Below are 21,898 nucleotides of genomic sequence, written 5' to 3'. Positions count from 1 at the left end.
AATATACTGTTGCTTTCTGTGGTGGTTGTGCCACAGGGGATGAAAGATCCTGTGAGGGTAGGAAATAAGTTCTCTATATTTCCCCCTCCCAAGACAAGCAGTAGCTTTGTGAGCAGAGGGTGTGCTTCTTCAGAGGAGATGGAAACACCTCCTCGTACAAAAAGTATTAACCAGCGCTCAGATCCTTACCCCTGTCACCTCACAGGAGACATTAACCAGCCATGAGGGGCAGGGATACAGCTGAGAACGGTGGAGCTAACACTACAGAGATCCCTATCCACTTCTTCATGACTCATAGACTCAAGCTGATCCCAGATTACATCACAAGATGAACCCTCAGTAATTTTCATTACTATAGCATGGTTCAGCTAGAGTCCAGCGTGCTTGGATCCAGGCAGTTTTATTTGCTAAATGCTATGAGAATTCTTCACAAAGGCCCTTCAGATATTCTTGGTGAACCTCCTTATCTGATGTAGAGGAGTATGAAGATAGTCTTGAAGAAAGTATATGGCAGCCATTACAAAAACATTCAGCTTAGCCCAGAAAGACAGGAGGGAGTGAGGAAGAAACTCAAGATTGGCCCATCTTAACTCTCTTGGGTATAAGAGGGAGGAGAAGAGAAACTCTGTCAGGCTTTCAAGCCATCAGGATCCATTAGGTTCCTGGGGTGGACTGATCTAACAGGTCCCTCCCCACTGCAGAAGGGGATCACCTCATGAAATGGCACAGTGATCTATCCACAACAAGGAGCAAAGGTCAGTCCCAACTTTCAGATCACACTTAATTCGTTTTTCACATATATTCATTAAGTGTGTTTCGTTTATTCTCTTGTTCTGGTTAGTTTCCACACTGTTGGTATGTTGTTCAAAAATAACATAAATATCTGCAAAAGCCAGTGAATCTTCCAAAACAAAAATAATATATGAGATAACTCATAATTTTTAAATAACTTACATGTTAATAACTCCTTTTTAAAAATACAGTATTTCTGTAGCATATTCATATTGTCTAACATTATTACACAATTATTTAGATCTGTTACAGAATCTTATTTTGTGACACTTGCTCAAAATAGATATTTTAGACGAAGAAGAAAACAATAAATGAGATAACTTCTAGGAGCCATGAATGCAGAGGGCCATATTGTATCAAACTGTGTTTTCCCTTGGGAGGGTTGTACTGAACATCCTAATTCTCTATTCCATGCCTCCTGTCATGAGTACTGATGGTAAGCAGGAGGGGGCCCCTATCCAGGGGGAAAAACACATGCATAGTTTAGAGGCTTTGAACCTTCCTTCAAAGAAACTCAGAGCAGACCTGCCTTGAGTTTTGGGTTTATCTGTGTGGGTTTCTCACGCTCTTTCAGTTTGGCAGGATTCTATCTTCTAGAGCATTCTGAAGCCAATTCAGTGGCCTGCTTGAACCACTGAAATGGAGCAGAGCTTATAACACAGCTTAGAAGCTGGCACAGAAAAAGAAAATCATCTTAGATAGCTTCAGTGAGCATGCCAGAGAAACACAGGTTATTGCTCTTACACATTCAGCCCTCCCAAGCATAAAGAATCACATGCTCAGACATATTAGGTTAAGAAGTAAAAAGCAGCTTACTGACTTTATTCTTTGTTGCTGCTGTTACATCCATCTTTGTGGAAAAGATGAAGTTCCTTTGTTCTTCTTTCCTTTCTAAATACTTAGTTTTGCCCTAAACTCTCAGCCCTACAGCTGCCAAGAGGTGTGTGAAAGAAAGGGGCAGAATCCCTCATCAAGGCCCAAGCACATGGCCCTGATGAAGACAGCATCCATGCTGCCTCCCCCTGGGCAAAGAAGAGAAAGAGAGAGAAACAGGAAGTGCGAGTGGCTTCCTCAGAGTTGCATTTTGGGTAACTTAATTTACATGTTAATGAGGCATGCTGGATTTGCCAAAACTTCCAATACCCCTTCTCAAATCCTGCATGAATCATGCCTACACAAGATTTAACTCACTTCGTAGGCCTTGATAGACACCCCTTGCAAGTGGCTTTGTCAGGATGTCAGCAATCATGTTCTCTGAGGGACAATACTCCAAATTTATTAGTCCTGTCTCCTGTGCCTCTCTAATAATGTGACGAACATCCATGTGCTTGGTCCGCCCTCCCACCTTCTTTGATAGAGAGTCTTATACAACTTTGGTTGTCCTCAAAGATTCTTATTGGAGCAGGAACACTAACAGCCAGATCCTCAAGTACATACTTGAGATATTGTACTTCTGCGCATGTCTCAGCCGCTGAGACATACTCCGCTTCAGTAGTTGAGCATGCCAATATAGTCTGTTTGCAACTAGTCCAGCTCACAGCCCCTCCCCCAAACAAAAACACATTCCCACTAGTGGATTTGCGATCAGTTGCATCCTGTCCAATCTGCATCAGTGTACCCCACTAGTTCAGGAGAATCAGTTGCTGGCAGCTTAAGCTTCAGGTCTGCAGTCCCCTTCAGGTATCTTTCCATCTTTCCTAAGGAGGAAACTTCCACCTGCCTTTCTGTCAATTTGTATCCCCAAGTAGTAGCTCGCCTTCCCAAGGCGTTTCACCTCTACTTCTTTGTTCAAATTGGATACAATTTCATCAATGTCCCTTTGATCCTCATAACAGAGAATCAGATCATTTACGAATGTCAGAATGAACATGTCTCTGCCATTCTTATGTCATGCGTAAAGGCAGGGATCAGCTTTGCCCTGAGTGAAACCTTGCTTTATTAGCATCTGGTTTAGTTTCACATTCCAGGCCCTTGCTGCCTCCCCCTGGGTGGAGAAGAGAAAGAGAGAGAAACAGGAAGTGGGAGTGGCAACAAACAGCTTCCTCCGAGTTGCATTTTGGGCAACTTAATTTACATGTTAATGAGGCATGCTGGATTTGCCAAAGCTTCCAACACCCCTTCTCAAATCCTGCATGAATCATGCCTGCACAAGATTTAACCTCCCTAGATTTTTGACTATCTAACAGTATCATTTATCAGCCAGTTATAAATAACAGTAGCCAGCTATTTATTGAGAATTTATTAAACCCACTATAAATAGAGGATTCCTAAGCACTCAGATCTATAAGCCCATATATATATATATATATATATATATATATATATATATATATATATATATATATATATATGTCAAAAGATGTTTTAACTGGAGTTATTGCCCTTCTGCTTATGTTGCCAAATGTTATATTACAGGTTCTCAAATGGCAAAAATGCATTATTTTTATATACTAATTAAGCAAATTAAACTCATCATCTGGTCCTATTAATGATCCAAATATATGCTGCACTTTCTAGCTGTATTCCAGCAAAAAGGCTACCTTGCTTTGGATTCCTGCAAACTGTATTTCTGAGTTAAACAGAAATTCTTTATCTGGCAAACTCAGTAATTAAGATACTATCTTAAGGCTTTTGGTATTTGCATAAGACACGTTTATCTATTACAATAAGTAAAGGTAAAGGTTTCCCTTGACGTAAAGTCCAGTCGAATCCGACTCTAGGGGGCGGTGCTCATCTCCGTTTCTAAGCCTTGGAGCCGGCGTTGTCATAGACACTTCCGGGTCATGTGGCCAGCATGACGACTCGGAACGCCGTTACCTTCCCGCCGAAGCGGTACCTATTGATCTACTCACATTTGCATGTTTTCGAACTGCTAGGTGAGCAGGAGCTGGGATTAACAATGGGAGCTCATCCCGCCACGCGGTTTCGAACCGCCGACCTTCCGATCGGCAGCTCAGCGGTTTAACCCGCAGCGCCACCGCGTCCCTCCCATCTATTACAATAGTGTGGCTTTATTGATTTATTTTGTCAGTCTACTTCTGTGTGCTGCTAGATTTCATGGCTCTGCATTACAGATAGTTTGCAGCCATTACCAATTCTTCAGGGAATTTTGTAGTCTGTGATGATTTCACCATTAGTCATGATCCTGATTTGAAAATAAATTTCAACCAAAAAAGATGGGATTGCAATGAAACAAAACATTTGTCATACTTCACAGCTGGCATAGGAATCATAATGCACAGAATATAGTCAATGATGTGTATAAAGGTCAACAATTATCTTTCTTTCGTAAACAAGTTATTTGCAGAAGCAAACAAATGCTTGTATAATGAGTAAGTTAGTTGGCAGTAAGTTGGTGTTTGCTTCAGAGAAATCAAGATTCTAGGAAAAGATAAAGCAATATTAAACATTTCACATTTTTAAGTTAAGAGATCAAATTTGAATCTTGGATTTGACATTATTATGAAGTTATTATGCTTCACTGTAAATTTCCTCTCCTTCCTTCAGTGCCTGCAAAGGCCAACATGTAGGCAAATGGGAAATGTTATGTTTGCAAAGTTTCAATTGTTTTGTGTGTGTGTGTGTGTGTGTGTGTGTCCTGTAGCTCAGTAGGCAACAGATTTCTCTCTAGCCTAAAAATCCCCAGATTAAGCTTATGTTTGGGAACTTGCATATCTATATACTGCTAAAGCTCTTGTGTCTGTTTGTCTGTTTGTAACCTTCAATTGGGCGAAATGGTGCATCATAGGGCAACAATTTTTGAATCAATGTACCTCAAATGGGCTAAATTAAACAATGTGTCCAAAATCCAGGACCCATTACTCCTGTGGGATTGAAATTTGGCAAAGTTGTGGCCACTTCAACACCACTGTGCCTTCCAACTACACTTCTCAGAAACTCATAGGTTGCATGTGCAAGGGAAGATTGGAGGAGTGTATCCTTGCCCTCATTCCCACCTCCCTCTGGTCCCTGCACCCAATCAGCTGGCAGCAAGGCCTGATGGGTGAGTGGTGATTGGCTGCTTTGGAACCAAGGCCGAAATTTGAAACCTCTTAACGGCAATGGGCAGCGAGGGAAGGACAAGGGAGACATTTGAGGACAAGGGAGACATTTGGATGCCTGCTGGTGAGGTAGGGCTGGCTGGGGGGCACTGGCAGTCGACAGGTAAGCCCTCTTCCTCCCTGGAGGGAGGGGGCCCTTGGGGACACGCTGGAATGGGGAGTGAGGGTGCAATTTTCCTCATGGTCTGTGGCTCCCTTTGTTTCCCCTCCCCCCAGTAAAGTGGCAGGCAGTTCCACGGGCAGCCGAGAAGGAGGAAGAGTGATTTCCAAACAAGCAAAGTCAATGGGGAAGCTGGCAGGAAGTTGGAAGTCACTCCCTCTCCCATTGCTTTTGCCCACCTGTGGTCATTCTGTTTCTCTGTTTAGGTAAGGAAATATCTCTGAAAGGATGACTCAGTGGGTCACGGGTTGTCTAGCGTCACCTAAAGCTACACTTCAGGACAGGAGAAGGCTTAAATTGCCATAGTCCTAAAGTTTGGAAATTGAAGAGAATCTGTTATTTGCACTAGTAAAGTCAAGGTGGCATATTTGTAAAAAGGATGATGAGACTTGGTTGGCAAAAATCAATGAATGATGGACTTTCTTTTTTTGTTCCATTGCTCAAAGTAAGGGCAGAACCATCCAATATGTGTCTGATGTTCATGGTAGCATCTCTTGATCCAATGCAGTCTTCCTGAAAAAGATATAGCCAGTAGTTTTCAGATAATACAATCCATCTCTAGGCATTTCAGCCCACTTCTTTGTTGAATGAACATAAATATGAATGGCATTTATTCCCAAGACTTGTGTGCATATCATTCAGATAAAAGAGATGTTTCTAATTACCACTGACATTATTTGTCTGTGTTTATATGCTGCTTGTAACTATTACTCATGACACACCAATGTCATTAACAACATCAAACTAAATGAACTATCCCAATCAGTTATGTCATTCTCTTTCTCTTTCTTTCTCTTTCTCTTTCTCTTTTTCTTTCTCTTTCTCTTTCTCTTTCTCCCTCTCCCTCTCCCTCTCTCTCTCACACACACACATTTTCATATTCTATACATTCTTCTCAGTAGAAACCAAAATATACAGCAATGGAAACGTCTTCTCTTCCCAGTGCTAGAAATTCAGGAATGAATCCAGAATTCAGGATTATGATTGGCAAAAAGATTGTGTTCATCTTCACTGACCTTCCTGCTTCTCAGATCCATTTCAGTGCAGTTTATTGTTTTAAATGATCACTTTTACTGTACTTTATTTTGCTTCCTGCTCAGAGTTCCTTTTGGAAGATGAGCAGTTATATAAATTTGTTTAATGAATAAATTAATGAAATAAGAGCCACGTAATGGCAAATATTTGACAGCAGCTGCAATCAATATAGCTCCTACATCATTTTATAGCATAGCTGGTGAGGGGAGGAGGGAAGTCTTCCCTTACATGATGTCCTTCCTAGCTATTGGATTTGTATCTCTCCAAATTCCAAGCCACTTTCTTAATGCAAATGCACCTGGACCGCAGGGTTAGGCCACGGCAGTCTCAGGCTGCCTGCTCCCTTTCTTCTTGACAATCAAGAAGGGGCTGTGGCAAGGTGAAGCCTGTGTGTATTGCCTGATTTAACTTTTCTTCATTTTAATTTTTCTCCTTTGTTGTGCTGGGCCCAACACCTCCTCTTCATTCCCCTTTTTCTTTAATGAATCTAATTTCCACCAGCAAATGGTGCTTAAAGCAGCTGCAGTATTGCAGTATGTAGAACTAGCTACTTGTTCATTTTATTACCAAGTCTTTTCTCTCCTGAGCCAACTGGGTGTAAGGATGTTAGGAGTTTCACATGCCTGATACTGTGTACATGAGTAAGATTTATGGAACAAGAATCAAGAGATTTAAGGATCTCCTAACTCTTACAGAGGTCACAACTGCCATCTCAATGCAGATCAGGGAATAGAACACTACAGGCACTCCTTGCTTAATGACCATTCGTTTAATGATGCTTTGGACTTACGAAGGTGCTGAAAAAACCGACTTATGGCCAGTCCTCACACTTACGGCCATCACAGTGTACCCCCACTCGCATGATCATGATTTGGGTGTTTGGCAACCGGTCTGCATTTATGACCATCACAGCATCCTGCGATCACGTGATTGCCATTTTTAACCTTCCCAGCCAGCTTCTAGCAAGCAAAATCAATGGGGAATCATGTGATTTGCTTAACAACCATATGGTTCACTTAATGCCCACAGTGATTCACATAATGCCTGCTGCAAAAAAGGTAATAAAATCAGGTCAGTTTTGCTTAATGACTGCTTCGCTTAGCAACTGAAATTCCAGTCCCAGTTGTGGTTGTTAAGAAAGGACTACCTGTATTAAGCAGTTGGAAAATGAGAGTTTGGCCCCCAAACAGCCTCTTATGACTATCTGTCTAGTTTGAATGAATGAGGACAGGAAGTTCTTGGGACTTGCCTGTCCATTTCCGACAAACCTCTTTCCCCCAGCACATCTTAGATGTGTGCCAAGAGTGGGATTTGCACATTTTGTGCTCTGAGTCAGCATGGAATTGCCAGATAGAAATATAAGGAGGTTGTTAAGTCTGCCATGACTTCTCCTCCTGTAAGGATTAGAAACTGGCAATGTGGGGGTTAGCAATATAAATAGGGATTAAATATATGACTAATCTGCTGCAGCTCTTTATGATAATCCATAAGACTATAATATTGTATATCCCAATAGATTGTGCTTTTATTTATTTAATTCTTTTGTATAGAATGGGCAGGGAGACAACTCCATGACTGGTGGCCTTTCAGGAACATTGATGCTGTTTCAGGGGTGCCTTTGGAGGGTGGGGATTTATGTCGGTGTGCCTGTATGTAAGCCTACATATTTAAAGGGCATTAAGAAAACTGTAGCCCTAGAAGGCCGCCTAAGTTCAGTGTCAAATCATACCCTGCATTTTGTGTATAGTATATATCTTGAGAACTGAAGCAAAAGTTCAATTTTTCATGTTGTCTTCCACTAAGAACATTCAGAGACTGATTCCTCTTTCTTCTCCAGGATCCTCATGAGATGTTACTTCTTGCACCAGAAAAGTATGTTTAGAGGCCCCTCTCTTTAGTATCTCCTTTAACTGTTACTTATTTCAGCAGGAAATGGCTGTTGCAAGTAGATGCAAGGGTGTAAGTGTGTTCTTTCTACATTCCCCTTTTCTGGTTTTGATTCCGTGTTTCTGAATAGTCCTTGAGTCTTGGCTGTGTATTATAAATCCCAAAATACAGGCTACCTAAACAAGAACACCCCAAAATGCATTAAAGTGTACAAGGGGGGAAGAAAGAAATGCTCAGCCTAATAAATGACACTGTCGTTTATTAGCAGTTGGGAAGGAGGAACCCATTTGGGAATAATCAAAAGGAGCTGAGATACAGCTTAGTAATAACAAACAGATGTCATTAGGTAGGAAACAAGACATTATTTAGCCAGTCCTGGTTTGGCACAAGGTATGCATAAACCACCAATGTGCTCTTGTAAACTTGTGTGACCCATGTAGAACCCACATGTGTTGAGTGAACCAATTAAGTTGTTATAAATCAAACCTGTCCACCCTAATGTGACAAAGGCGGGGTCTTGGTGTTTAGTCAGATAAAAGAACAAAGTGATTTTAAAGCCAACGGCTTTGCCACAACAAACTTAACTTTTCTTAATGGGACCATTGCTTGGAAGTACTGACATATGTGCAGGGAAGAACACAAGGTGAATAAGTACAGTTAAGCTCTGTGCTGGCAGATGACTTTGCAAGCTTGATTTCAAGAAGTACGAAACAAGCGTTCATGCATGTATAAACTTAGAAGCAACAATCTTATCCATTGGTAAAGTTGTTGTTGGCTTAATTTCTGTTGGTTTAAACATGCCACACACAATATTTACTTGTAGTCAATGGTTCCAATCTAACTTAATTTACTTGTATTTTTGCTTTCCTGTTTTATTAAAAAAAATGGAACAAATATGGAAAAGCCATAATCTAGGGGTAAAGCATGTGCAAATATAGAAGGTTCTTGGTTTCTTCCTGGCTCCAGGTAGATAAGTATGCTAGTTTTGTCTTCTCCAGCATTCAATTGCTTTCTCCCACATCCATATCAAGCTCTTTACAAAGAAGTTAAAACACTGAGAAAGAACAAACAAAATTCTCCTATGTCTTTTTCTATGCTTTTACAGATCTGACACCTTTGATAACCTTCCAGCCAATGCACTGGGAAAGAGCCAGGATACAAATGGTGTATCTAAAGAAATGGAATTGTGAGTTGGATGAAACAAAAGTTTGTGTTGGTATATGGCAGCCCCCTCTCTGACCCTCCTTAAAGTACTCTTTCTTCTATGTGATTTAATCAGATTAGTTTTAGTTGGCTCATTACACAGAAGAACATAGATTATCTCACTGTCGTTTAAATCTCCCTTAATTCCCTTTATTATTCAATTTGATCCCTCCATGATGTTCACCATAGACCGATATATTCACCATTATTATTAATTTATAGTTGATTTATGTCTTGCCTTTCATTCAGAAGCTCACAGCAGTGTATGTAGCCCTCCCTCCTCACACTTAATCCCCATAACAGTCCTGAAAGGTAGGTTGGGCTAAGAGAGAGTGACTGGCTCAAAGAAACCCCAGGAATATTTGTGGCTGAAGGGGGAATGGGATCCAGGTTCACCTGCTCCTAGTCTAACATCTTAACCACTACACCACACTGGACCTGATGGCAAACATTATATAACTGTTTTGAATACATACTGTGTATACATGCTCACATTTGATACTATAAATTGATGCTCTAGTATTATGCCAGTAAATCCATGGCTAACTCAGAATCTGAACTCAGGGTATTTTTTTTACACATGTGCTAAAAGTTATGGAGGCTAACTTTGAATTATTTATGCAAACATGTGGATCCAATAAGTGTAGGACGGAATATGGAAATGAGCCACTTTAAAATAGAACATATATTTTCACTAATGTTGCATTTAGATTTGTATTTTGTATTGCCAACATAGAAAATAAAACACCCAGTTTAAAGATCACTTGTGAGAAATCATCTGAACTGTAATGTGTCATCCCACAGACCACATGTCAATTCAGTGTTTGGAAATAATATTTTCTAGTGTCTGTATAGACAGAGCTATACACGGTGGCTGAGTGTGATGAGAAGCAAGGTTCAACACACCTTTAGATACACAGGTGGAACAACTGATATAAAATAGTGAATTGTCTTCCAGGTCATTTGGATTTTAACTGTCATATGTTATCAGCCTGGGTCAAAAAAGTCAGATTCTTAAATGACATTTTAGTAATCCCTAGTATTAGCCTGAAAAGAGAATAACCAAAACATTTTCCAGTCCAGTTTTGGCCATATGCCCAATGAAGCAACTGCTTATCTGAAACTATGATATAAAAACATATATCTGTGTCAGTTTTATGACTAATTCCATTGCTTCACAGTTATAATATCCAGGTTGTTTGCTCAGCTGCAAAGTTGGCTAGCATGGGAGAATATTGCAGACTGCCCTGGCATGTTCTGCGCCTTCCTAGAAGCTCCACATTTTCTATCAGATTTTTCGTTTTGGGTGCTGTTGATGAGAGGTGAATAAGGAAACTCTTCTAATGTTGTACAATTGCCATGCAGACATCTGGATTCTTGAAAAGATGCCCTGCCAAGGTCACCTCCAATAACATACTTACATACTGTATATCCCATATTATTGGTATCGGCAGTATGTAGATTATGTAAAACTAGGCTGACCATATTTCCTTGAGACAAAAACGGGACATTCGGATGGCAAAACAGGACGGGGTTAAAAATGGGACATTGAGATGGCAAAATGGAGCAGGGCTGGGTGACGGGCTGGATCGGCAGGCAGGAACTTCTCTGGTTTTCTCAGGCTGAGAATCTTCGGATTCCTTCGTTTGCAAGAGGCAAGGCTGGGCTGGAGAGTCTAGTGAACGGTTGTCCTCAACAAGCCATTCCTCCTCTGGCCGTGCTTTTACGTTCTTTTCTTCCTGCCATTTCAAGGCAGGAAGAAATCGGCTCACCCTTTGAACGCCGCCTATCAGCTGATCCTGTTTTTTTCTTTTTAGGTTTCCCGCTGGGTTGAGGTCTGTGGCTTTTCCCCCACTTTTTATGCTGAGCTCCCCCTCCTTCCACTCAAAGTCAGACTGCATTCTGACAGGCTTGCGAGAACTTTCACATTTTTAAGTAAGGTTTTTAAGAAAATGGGACAAAAATGGACATTTATGTTAAAACGATGGGACGGTCTGGAAATGTTAAAAAATGGGACTGTCCCGTTCAAAACGGGATGTATGGTCAGCCTATGTAAAACAGAACACCATACATGTCAAAAAGCTGAAACATATCTGGCATTTCAGATAATTGGGAAGATAAGCCAGAGAGAAACACAGAGAGAAGCTAATAATCAGGGCACAATCTGATCTGAAAGACCCCTATTCATGAGCAATCGTTTTACATCAGTATTCCCTTGATTCTCATAGGTCTATTATGAATCCAACGTTAGCATTTCCATTGCGGTGCTCTGGGATGCTGGAGGAAATAAACACAGCTCCATAAGTGATTGACTGGACATGTGCCATCAGGTCAGTGTCAATTCTTAGCAATCACATTGATAGATTTTCTCCAGGACAATCTGTCCCCAGCCTGCTCCTTCAGGTCTTCCAATGGGCCACCCATTCCAAGCTCCAGAAGTACTTGTACTTTTATCCTACTGACCACTAGGGGGCATTAGAAGCAGAGACAGCAAGCAAACAACTTTGTTATCTCTTTGTCTCTCCTGTAAGAATACAGTCTGTGAAACCTTTTAAATGTTCAGTATTTCTGCAGAAATATGACCTAAAACATGATCTATTCTCCACACAAGTTCTAAAACTAGATAAAAAGAATCCAGTTAAACAAATGAGTCAAAAACATTACACTTGTTCCTTCCCCCTCCTGTGGACACCAACAGATGCAGACTTTTTATTGGAACCTGCAACTTGCTTACCAGACTTTATATATTGTTTATGACTTTAAGCAACTCTCTTTAGTTACTTTTGATGGACTTGAATCTACTTGCATACCTTTGCTCTGCTAAATGCTGTGAATGAATTGAAGGAATCCAACTAGAGTTACCTCAACACTTTTGCCCCACTGATCTCAGCTCAGTTGTCCAAGACAACACTTTCATTTCCAGCTTGAGACAAACTCTGACCCTGGATCTGTGAGTGGGAGAGAAACAGCTCATGCTTTCTCACATGCTTCGTGCTTTTAAATAACACCCCTGTTCAAGGCAAATCCAGTTTCCAGTCATGCAAAGACAAAGTGGGGCATTAATCAGCTCCCACCTGTTACCACTGTGTGCAGTGGGAAAACCAGCAGATGGTAAACTGAACCGACAGCTTCTGAGAAACCCTGAACGTCTGAGGAAGCAGAAGAAACAAAGCTTGCAATTAGTGCATCGTGACAGGTCCAGCAGCCCTCCTGCTATTAATGCAATTAGAGTCAATGTCAGGAGAACATGAACTTAAAACACCCATTGTTTCAAGGAGTTTGTTACTGCTTTAGTCCTCCTCTTAACTGCTGATCACATTAAAATTAGTATAAATAAAGCAAGAAATTGCCTATTTTAAGTTCCTTGTAAGCCAGGAGGAGGAGGAGGGGGCGGCAGCAAGCCATTTCAAGCAATGATATTTATTAGGGCTGTGCAGGGACCCCAAATCAACTTTGCAGCTGGATCTGGTCTCCAGAAATAGCCCAATCCATCTTATGTTGCTCCTGTCGGTAGGTCATCCCAACTCATTTCTGATTCTGGAGTAGAAATCAGGAAAAATGGAGCAATGTCCTCTCATTACCTAGAATGGAAAATGCAGGAAATGCAGAACACCAAAAGAGGGTAGCCCCTCTTCTGGTGGTCCAAATTCCCTAGGAACTGGTGCAGGTGGTATCATCTTACAGGGTCTTCTGAGCATAGCATCTCCTTGCTCAGACAATTTCCTCTGTGTTGTCAAAGCTCCCAGAAATCCTCTGCCAGGGTGTTGCCTGACCCCTGCCTTTCCCATCTTGATTTGTTTGGTAACACTGCCTAATAAACTTATGTGCACACACACATACCCTTCTCAATACAACCAAAATAGCAGTGGAGGAACAGAGAAGAAGGAAGAATATTGTCTGTAGGGACAAAAGATTGGAAGATGTTTTTTTTTTTGCTTTAATGACAATTTTTCAATAAAGTTGTCTGTCTGTGTGTGTGTGTAAATAAATAAACGACAGGATAGAATGGGGGAAGAGATGAATGCCAAGTTGGCTATACAAACCACAGGAGGGTTAAATGAGAAAGGGTCATGCATGGGTGAGAATGGGAATGAGGATGATGAACCCAAGCAATATATGAGTGGGTTGTTTTTAAAAAGGGTGTAGTCATACACCATCATACACTCAAAAAGAGAATCTGGCTGATAATAAGGTGTGACTGTGGTCATAGAAAATATATACATATCCAACCTCAAAGATGTCCTTACCCATTCAAAAGATTACAGTTGGGGCAACCAGTCTCACCCCTAATTTTATAATGGATCTGTCAACCGCTAATCCAACATCTCTATTATTCCCTTGCCTTTCCATCGTGGCATTTTTCTTGAAGTCCTCCTCCTCCTCCTCCCCCTTCCCCTACTTCTCTTCCCCCCTCCTCCTCCCCCACTTCCCCTGGCATGTTGCACTACCCTACAAACTGATTTCCTGAACTACATATCAAGGGTAGAGCTCCATGGGGATGTTGAATTAAGGAAAAATAAAGTTGGACACCTCTGTTCCACAAAAGTTAACCAAAACTAACCAGGATTTTTTTCAGTCCATGCCAGGTTGGGTTTTGGGATTTTGGCACAGAGCCCCAATATTAACAAAAATTGTTGCTGATGTTAGCATTATTAATTTACACATAAAGGCTACTTATTCAAGACAAAGTTCTCTTTCCCTAATAGAGTCCAAGGTAACTACTGTCACTAGATAAGGCAGCAGAGGAAGAGACAGAAAAGATGAAAATGAAGAGGCAAGGGGGGAGAATATGTTTCAAGCAAAATTAGAGGGCAATTTTGAACAATGATTATATTACAAATAACCTCCATTAATTCATTGAAATTATTCATAGCTAAATAGTAATCGTTTTTCAGCCTTAAGTTTTTTTCAGTGAGAATGAAAGCACTAATCCAGTCTTCCCCAACCTGATGTCCACCAGATATACTGGACCACAATTCCCAACATCCCTAGATGGCAATGCCCTCAGCCACATGACCCTGGAATAATAGGGTGTATCTATAAAGCATCAGGCTGAAGAAAGCTGAATTAATTCAAAGGCTGAGGATGTATACATGGCAATGGTTGTATACAATGATAAGACTGTGTTAAGTCTGTCTACATACCCAGTATGTATTGGCATTTATTGAGTGCCATTAAATTTAGTACTTAATAGAGCTTTGATAGGATCATGATTATTATTACTTCTCTAATTAAATATGAACTTTGTTCATTTTGCAGCAGATTGTCTACTAAATAAACAATATGCAAATGTACAAAAATATGTGTGCATGCAGAGAAATAAAATATTTTCCACATGGTGTTTTTTAATGGGTTTAATTTCCATCTTCCTTTTCCTGCTCTTCTTTTCCGCTCACTGGTTAAAGACATTGTTGGTATCTTATCCATAAACAATGCCATTAAAAAAGACACATTATGTTATATATATATAAATATAAAGAGATAAACTGCAAGGAAAAATACTTAACTGCTGCATAAATCTTTCTCAGTCTATCTAATAAATCTGAAGAATTTATATTCTTACCAATTACAAAGAAATGTGTGATTCATTACCATAGAGCGTTACTGAAAGGGAAAAAACTCAAAGGCTTTAAAAATGTTTTCCTGTTTGGTGTAAGGAAACAAAAGATTTTGTGTCACAATCCATTGGGGAATTTTACTTTACAAGGCAAGCTTCGTTGAAATCAAATTCATAAAGATGCACTAGTATACCTCCCATTAATTTCAAAGATGAATTTCCCTCTGGGCTCTGTTTTTCATATTGTTATAATAATCCATAAATGGCAAGGATGGAAAATTGGTGTGTTCAAACACATTACTTTTACCAGATGCCTCCAGATGTGTTGGACTTCAATCCTAGATTTCCTGACAAATGTGTTCAAAGGTTGGAGAGTTCTGGCCAATACCAGAATTAGAACGTTCTTACTCAGTCATGTGTTAGCCTTTCAGTGGCCACTTGTAAGATGGAAACTATCATTCCAGGTGGCAATAAAAGTTGTCAGTATAATTTAATTTATTTAAAGTATTTATGCGGGCCTATCAGTTGTTATTTATAAAGTAGGTTAAAACATAGCAAAAATCAACAATATGTTAAACAACCAAACCAAGCATCAAAGTGGCAGAAATCAAAACAATCTACAAAAGGTTCACAATTGTTCAGGATGAGGAACAATTTAAAAAAAGCTTCAAAATGGTTTTTGAAAAGGAAGCCAAATATTTGATCAAGGGGTATCAAACTCTATTAAAAACCTGTGCAAACAGCAGTGTCTTCCACTGACATCTGGAAGATATCAAACACTTGTAAAATACTCTGAACATTCAAAACATGTAATATAAATTCAGCATTATTGTTGTCAGACTCCTTCTGTTGGATGAGGCTAGCTTAAATACTAATGCTGAAGATAAAACCTGGGAGATCTTTTCACAGTGATGGGAAGCCCCTGAGACAGAATGACATGTTCTTCATAAATCCAGCACTGAGCTCTTTCCTAGTTCTATGTGAAAGGCTTTCCCTCACATTATTGCCATTTCAGACTCTGCATTTATTCGGAAGAAAACCTTTTATTGTAATGTTAAAATACTCACGATGGTGAATAAAAAAATAGATTTGAAAGGAACTGTCTCCTGCACAGTGTTGGGGATGGCTTGGTATTCTGAAATGGAGAGCAGGCTGTTCAAGATGCCTATGCACCATTAACAGCTGGACAAGACATTGAGGAGGCACACAAAGCATTTGGACTTGCCCACGATGCTGAGGTGTGTTGTACATCTATTTAAATTATCATTATTTCTAAAATTTCTTCTATACATAAAAATGAACACATTCAAAATCATGAACATCAGTGTTCCCTTTGTCCTGTGTAGGTAGCCACTCTATGTGCTAACCAGCATGTATGTAGTGGAATCATCCTAATCCACAGTTGCACATACATATCAGAAGGCTTGGGAGACCTCAAGGTTTACCAAAATACAAATAATGGACACAAAGTACTAGCTGGTTTTTTTTTTTTTTGGTGAGAGAGGGAAGAGAATGAAAAACTGGAGATGCAAGAATATCACTGAAAAATTATGGCTAGTAAACTAGAACCCTGAACAGGAACATTCCATGCTAGAACATTTTTGTGGAAGATCTCAAGAGTTGATATAATCTGAAGCAAGCAGAGTTCATTCACTGGATCCAGATTGATATATTATGCCAAAACTTTTCTTTTCAGTCTACAGCACTCTTTCTGTCTTTCTCTGGACATATTTGCTGTATTTGTTGCTAGCATTCTATGATCTAGATGTCAGAAGCTAACTAAATAACAAGCTCTCTTATAACCCTCTAAGATGTAAACATGGAATACAACCTGGAATCACTGTTAGCATCCTCTGTTGCTACCTGCCTCCTTCCAAGTGTTAATCTTGAGAAGGTGGGATGTCTGGCTTTGGGGGCCTGACCTATTTCCTTCTTATCTGTGATTTTCCAAGGAATAAAACAACTCTTCAAATAGTCTGGTATCTACACATTTCATGGCTCACATATGGCAAACAGATGCTATAGTCAAAAAGCATTGTAACACAAAACCACCTGCACCAGTTTCTATGGATTCTATGGATATGGGTATATTTCATCCTCCTTTAATGTTCTGCATTTCCTGTTTATTTTGTCCAGTTTTGATTTTTAAAAAGCCCCATATTTTTGGACCATTTTTCTAGGTGCCATAAAATAATAGAAAGATACGGCTTGTAGTCGTAAGGAAAGATGTGTGGTACTGCTTGGAAGTCACGGATTACAAGACATACTGTCAACCACAACTCTTAAGAAAGATATATTGACAAGATATAAAAATATTATACTTATCCAGTGTGCTCTAGTCTTGTTGATTTCCTGGATCTTACTAGAAAATGTTAGAGCAGATTGGCTCCTATTGGCACCCCTTAGTTAATGAAATTTAATGAATCTTTCCTGGGATATCTGGTTTCATGCCATGGATTATTACTGAACAGGGAATAACCAAAAATCTGCTTCTTAAGTCAGACAAGAACCCATTTTATTAATGGCCAGTATTATGCATAAGCTTGATATGAACAGAGGAGTAAAGTTTTATGAGCTCCTGCTTTTTCTGAGTCTTTTCAACACATGTTAACCATAAAAACACCATTTAGAAATGCTTCAGTACTTTGTATTTTCATTTTTGACAGGCATTTTGTAAGAAAAGTAATACTAAGAGAATAGCAAATCATATGTAATTTGTTTCATACAGAGAGAGATGGGAAAAAAAAGATGGGAATGGCAATAGCAAATTGGGAAAGGCAATTCTTTTATCTTCTTCACTTCCTTTCCATGAGATTGGCAGAAACTAGCTGCTCTACAATGAAATCCTGACACTTCCCAAGTGAATTCCAGTGTTATTTTATTGTGTAATATCCACAGCAATTATTCCCTCTGCCATAAAACCTATAATATGCCTGTTTCCACTAAAAGTCAATTTATTTCTGGAGCCTGAAGGGAGAAAATGCATTTAACAGAGTTACCCACTTACTTCCAAAGAAGCTATCGGTTGGCTCATTGCCTTGTTCAATTTTTTTTTTTAAAAGAGGTACAGTATATTATAAGGCAAGGATATAAGTCTCTCGTTCATAAATAGATTAGCCAGGAGATTTCTTTGATGGGAAAGGAAGACTTGTATTCTCAAATTAAGAGCGTTCAGAGGAAGCTTGGAGGGTGCTTTCCAAGGGGTTCAGCCATATGAGCTAATCCAGCAACCAAAGACAATGAAGCTATTTTATTTCAAAAGAATTTCAAAAGAATTGCATTATCTATGTTCTTATACAAATCAAATTTAATCAGTTTTATCTCAAGAAAAATCTTTTAATTTATTTTGTAAGTTATTCCCACTAAAGTAAGATGTGATGGAATTTTTAAAGGTTAATAAAAGAACTCCAAGCAGCTAACAGCAATCTTGCAGAGTAGAAGTGTGAACCAAAAAAGAGAACTTGCACATTAAGCTTAATTATGTTCAGAAACAAATTCAGTCTTCACACTGTAGTTAGGTAAATTAAAAAATAGAGATAGCTTACTTTTATTCAGTAGATCTGGATATAGGTAGGTTCATAGTAGAAAGCACTTAACCATCACTGGTTCTTTGTAGACACTTTCTAAACGGCGAGATGGTAGGGGGACGAGCTGCATTTCTGCAGCACCTCCTGCTTGTGGGTCTGCCAGAAAGGTAATGGAGATTGTTAATCCCCAAGCCCAAGGAGGAGGAGGAAGTGGAAATCAGGAGACCCATGTGACATCCCAGAAGCACAATAGAGAGACCCCCTTATGCTTATGAGACAATGCTGAGTTGACCCCTGGTAATTCCAACAAGATGAAGGTAGACTCTCAGTGATTTTGGCTACTTTAAAAGAATATTAGAATGATAGAGGTGATGGCTGTAATTGTACCAATACAGTCCAATTTCCTTCAAAATTATTAAGAGCTCTAAGTTAATTTTTATACCACAAATCAATATTTTACTGAAATTACTGAAGTAATTTCAATTGCATCCTAGGTACAAACTGAAAACAGATTCTCCCTTAACTGTTTGAGGGTTGAGAGCACTCTGTTCTTATTTTTTTTAAAGCAGGTTTCCTTACAAGTAATACAGAGAGAAAATGTATAAATCCATCCTCCTACTAATCCATAAGTATGTCTTAATACCAAATGTACCTGTACACATTGGTCAGTTTTGTTTGTAAATTCAGCAGACTGAATGTCCTAAACACACTATACTATGGCAATGATTTGGTTGTGAAAGTTGGCAAGTTCAACACAGCAGTATGTAAAATGTGGCATGATCTTACCAATAATAAATGTTAACCAAGCCAGAAATAGTTAACATTTGTGCTTTACATTTTGAATCTTAATTTATTGTTATATTCATGCCTAGCTTTCTAAAGTCATACTTCCATAGTTTCTGGATAATAGTTATCTTAATTTAAGTATTACCTTACTTAGTTTTAAGCAATTCTATAGTATTTTATAGGCTTTAGTGTCATAGATTTTAGCTTTATATTCCTTCTATAGTGATTCTATGTTACCACTTAATGTAATTATTTTTGGGGGTAAGTAAATCCATTTTTAATCAGTGTTTGACTAATTCTGCAATTTTATGTATGTTGATGAAAAATGAAATAAAGACTGATAGATAATAATAAACTATTTGGTTGCAAAAGTCAAATAGGTATTGAGGAATTGCTCAGTGTGATTTTTATATATCACATCAGACAGAATATGTTTCTATCTGTATGGATATCTTAAAGATTTTGTTCCAGGGCTTCTCGTTTTACGTAAACCAGGGGTGCAGCTGGCCAGCAATATGTCAGAACATAGCTCCACAAGGTTTGTGGCCAGGGAAAGATGCTGTTGCTGAATTAAGCAACCCACAGTAAAGCTGACAAGCAGGCAGTTAGAACAATAGAATCGAAACTTGGTCTCTTTAGAGAATCTTTTCTATGGCAAACCATCTGCTGTGAAATTGCTGCAGAAGATTTGGGGACTTGTTCTAGGATACATTTTCAGTTCAGGAAGAGCTACTGCTTCAGAGAAAAAAGCCCTGCTCTACACAGTACTGTCTCTATATTAGAAGCATGATCATGGTTGACAAATGGCCTTTTGAGCAACTTGAACCTCCTTATTTCTCAGTGATGCCCTCCCACTTCCCGTAGCTATCCAAACGATTCTCTCCTTATTGTGCTTTCAAATAGCCATGAAAAACATGGCTGTTCAAGAAAGCCCATGGGGATGAATAAAGGTATGTGTTTGTGTGTGTGTGATTGTGTGTATAACTTTAAGTAAATCTTGACTCCTGGTCACTGCCTGGGCAGGTCCCTGCAGTTTTCCTGGCAGCATTTTTGGAAGTAGTTTGTCCTTGTCTGCTTCCTAGGGCTGAGAGAGAGCAACTGGCCCAGCTGGCTTTGTACCTAAGGTGGGACTACAACTCACAGTCTCCTGGTTTCTAGCCTGATGGCTTAACCACTACACCAAACTGGCTGTAGTGTAGGATGTAGAAAATGTAAAACTAAATGTATGGAGTGATAAAAGGGAATACTTTATTGCATGGTAAATAGTTAAGCTATAGAATTTGGTGTCATTAGATAGTGTTAAAGGAGACTAGGTAGAGAGGTTCTGGATATCAAGGCCTACAAGGTCTACTTAATGGCGGTTGATTACCTCCTGAATCAAGGCAGCAGACCTTAGATGCCTGCTGCTAGTGGCTACCACCTTTCTGTTGCAGGTTGTCAGTTTCCTGGGGGCACTGGCAGGCCTCTGTGTGAAAGGGAATGCTGGATTCAGTGGTATTATAATTGGTGGAGCAGTATACAAGCTGGAGCAAGCAAGCAAATCAATAAATAAATTTGCAACCCCAAATAAACTTCATGATTTGGTAGAAGATAATTAAAATCACTGCACTGGAGCAAACAGATTGAATTTTGAATGTAATTTGTTTTCCTAAAGAAATAAGCTTTGTATGGGCTTTGAAATAAGGAAGATACCTTTTAAATGTTATATTAATTTATCTTGATTTTTTTTAACATCAAAGTCCCAGGCTTAAGAAGAAAATATGCAAAACAGTTAAAACTCATTATACAGAAGTTTTCTTAAACAAACAAAAAATTAAAAGCATGATTAAAATCAAAGTACAAGCTATAACATAACTTAGAAGCATGCGGCTAAAGTTTTCAGCCCTTCCTTGGGGACACACAATTTCCCTAGAGATAAACAAAATATAACTTTATTAAAAAAGAAAAGAGACAATATATGAAATCTGATTTACCTCAAAAGACATTTACAAAAGTACATGCAAATTTCCAAGCAGCCAGTCTGCTACCAGTGAACATTTTGTCTCAGGGAGACCTGAGTTTTTGCAATTTGATATTACAGACTACCGGAAAATTATAAAAAACATTAATTTCTCCCTGCCCAGACTGAAGGATGGAATGCATGGTTGAGGTACACTACTTTGTATAGAGCAGTGTTTCTCAGCCTTGGCAACTTGAAGATGTATGGACTTCAACTCCCAGAATTCCCCTGCCAGCATGCACTACACAGGAAAATGAATTAAAAATCTTACACAAGCTCCTGGTAGACTTTTACATATTTCTACAGAAGTAGCAATTTTCCAAAGCAAAAGTTTGATCAGAGGCTGATGAGAGAGAGTAGAGTTCCCACTCATGTCCAAACTCTCTCACCTGGCTTCTCCCATTTTAACTACCTCTTTGTTCTTAAAAAAACTGTTACAGTATTACAGTGAAATATAGTAAGCATTTAATCTACACAAAAGTAGATTAAAAAGTCAGTTAACCTCAAATAAACAACTGAAATATTTGCACAGTACACATCTCCAAAGCTCTTTGTATTGCTCCAGAGTCAGCATCCAATCTCTGTGTCCACATACAATCATCTGTGTCCAGCAGCTGAGGTGAACTTTTTCTGATGTTGCTACAATGTGACCCAAATTGGGAAAATAATCTATTTCTGATCTGAAGCTTGACAGGATTTGCCCCATCCTGCCACCCAGCTCCTAGATGACATTGCATGTTGCTATCTGGTCCTTAAATGGGAAAAACAACTTTCCAGTTTCACAAGTTTCTTTTCACAGCAACTGCTTAAGGTGTTTTTGCATATGGACAAGTAGCCGCATACCACTTTGTTAATTCCACTTTAACATGAAACCAGGATTGACCTGAGCTG

The sequence above is a fragment of the Candoia aspera genome, chromosome 1 (genome assembly GCF_035149785.1).
Source record: "Candoia aspera isolate rCanAsp1 chromosome 1, rCanAsp1.hap2, whole genome shotgun sequence".
Classification (NCBI taxonomy): domain Eukaryota; kingdom Metazoa; phylum Chordata; class Lepidosauria; order Squamata; family Boidae; genus Candoia; species Candoia aspera.
The sequence above is the reverse complement of the archived record's forward strand: the minus strand, read 5'-3'. Positions refer to the sequence as shown.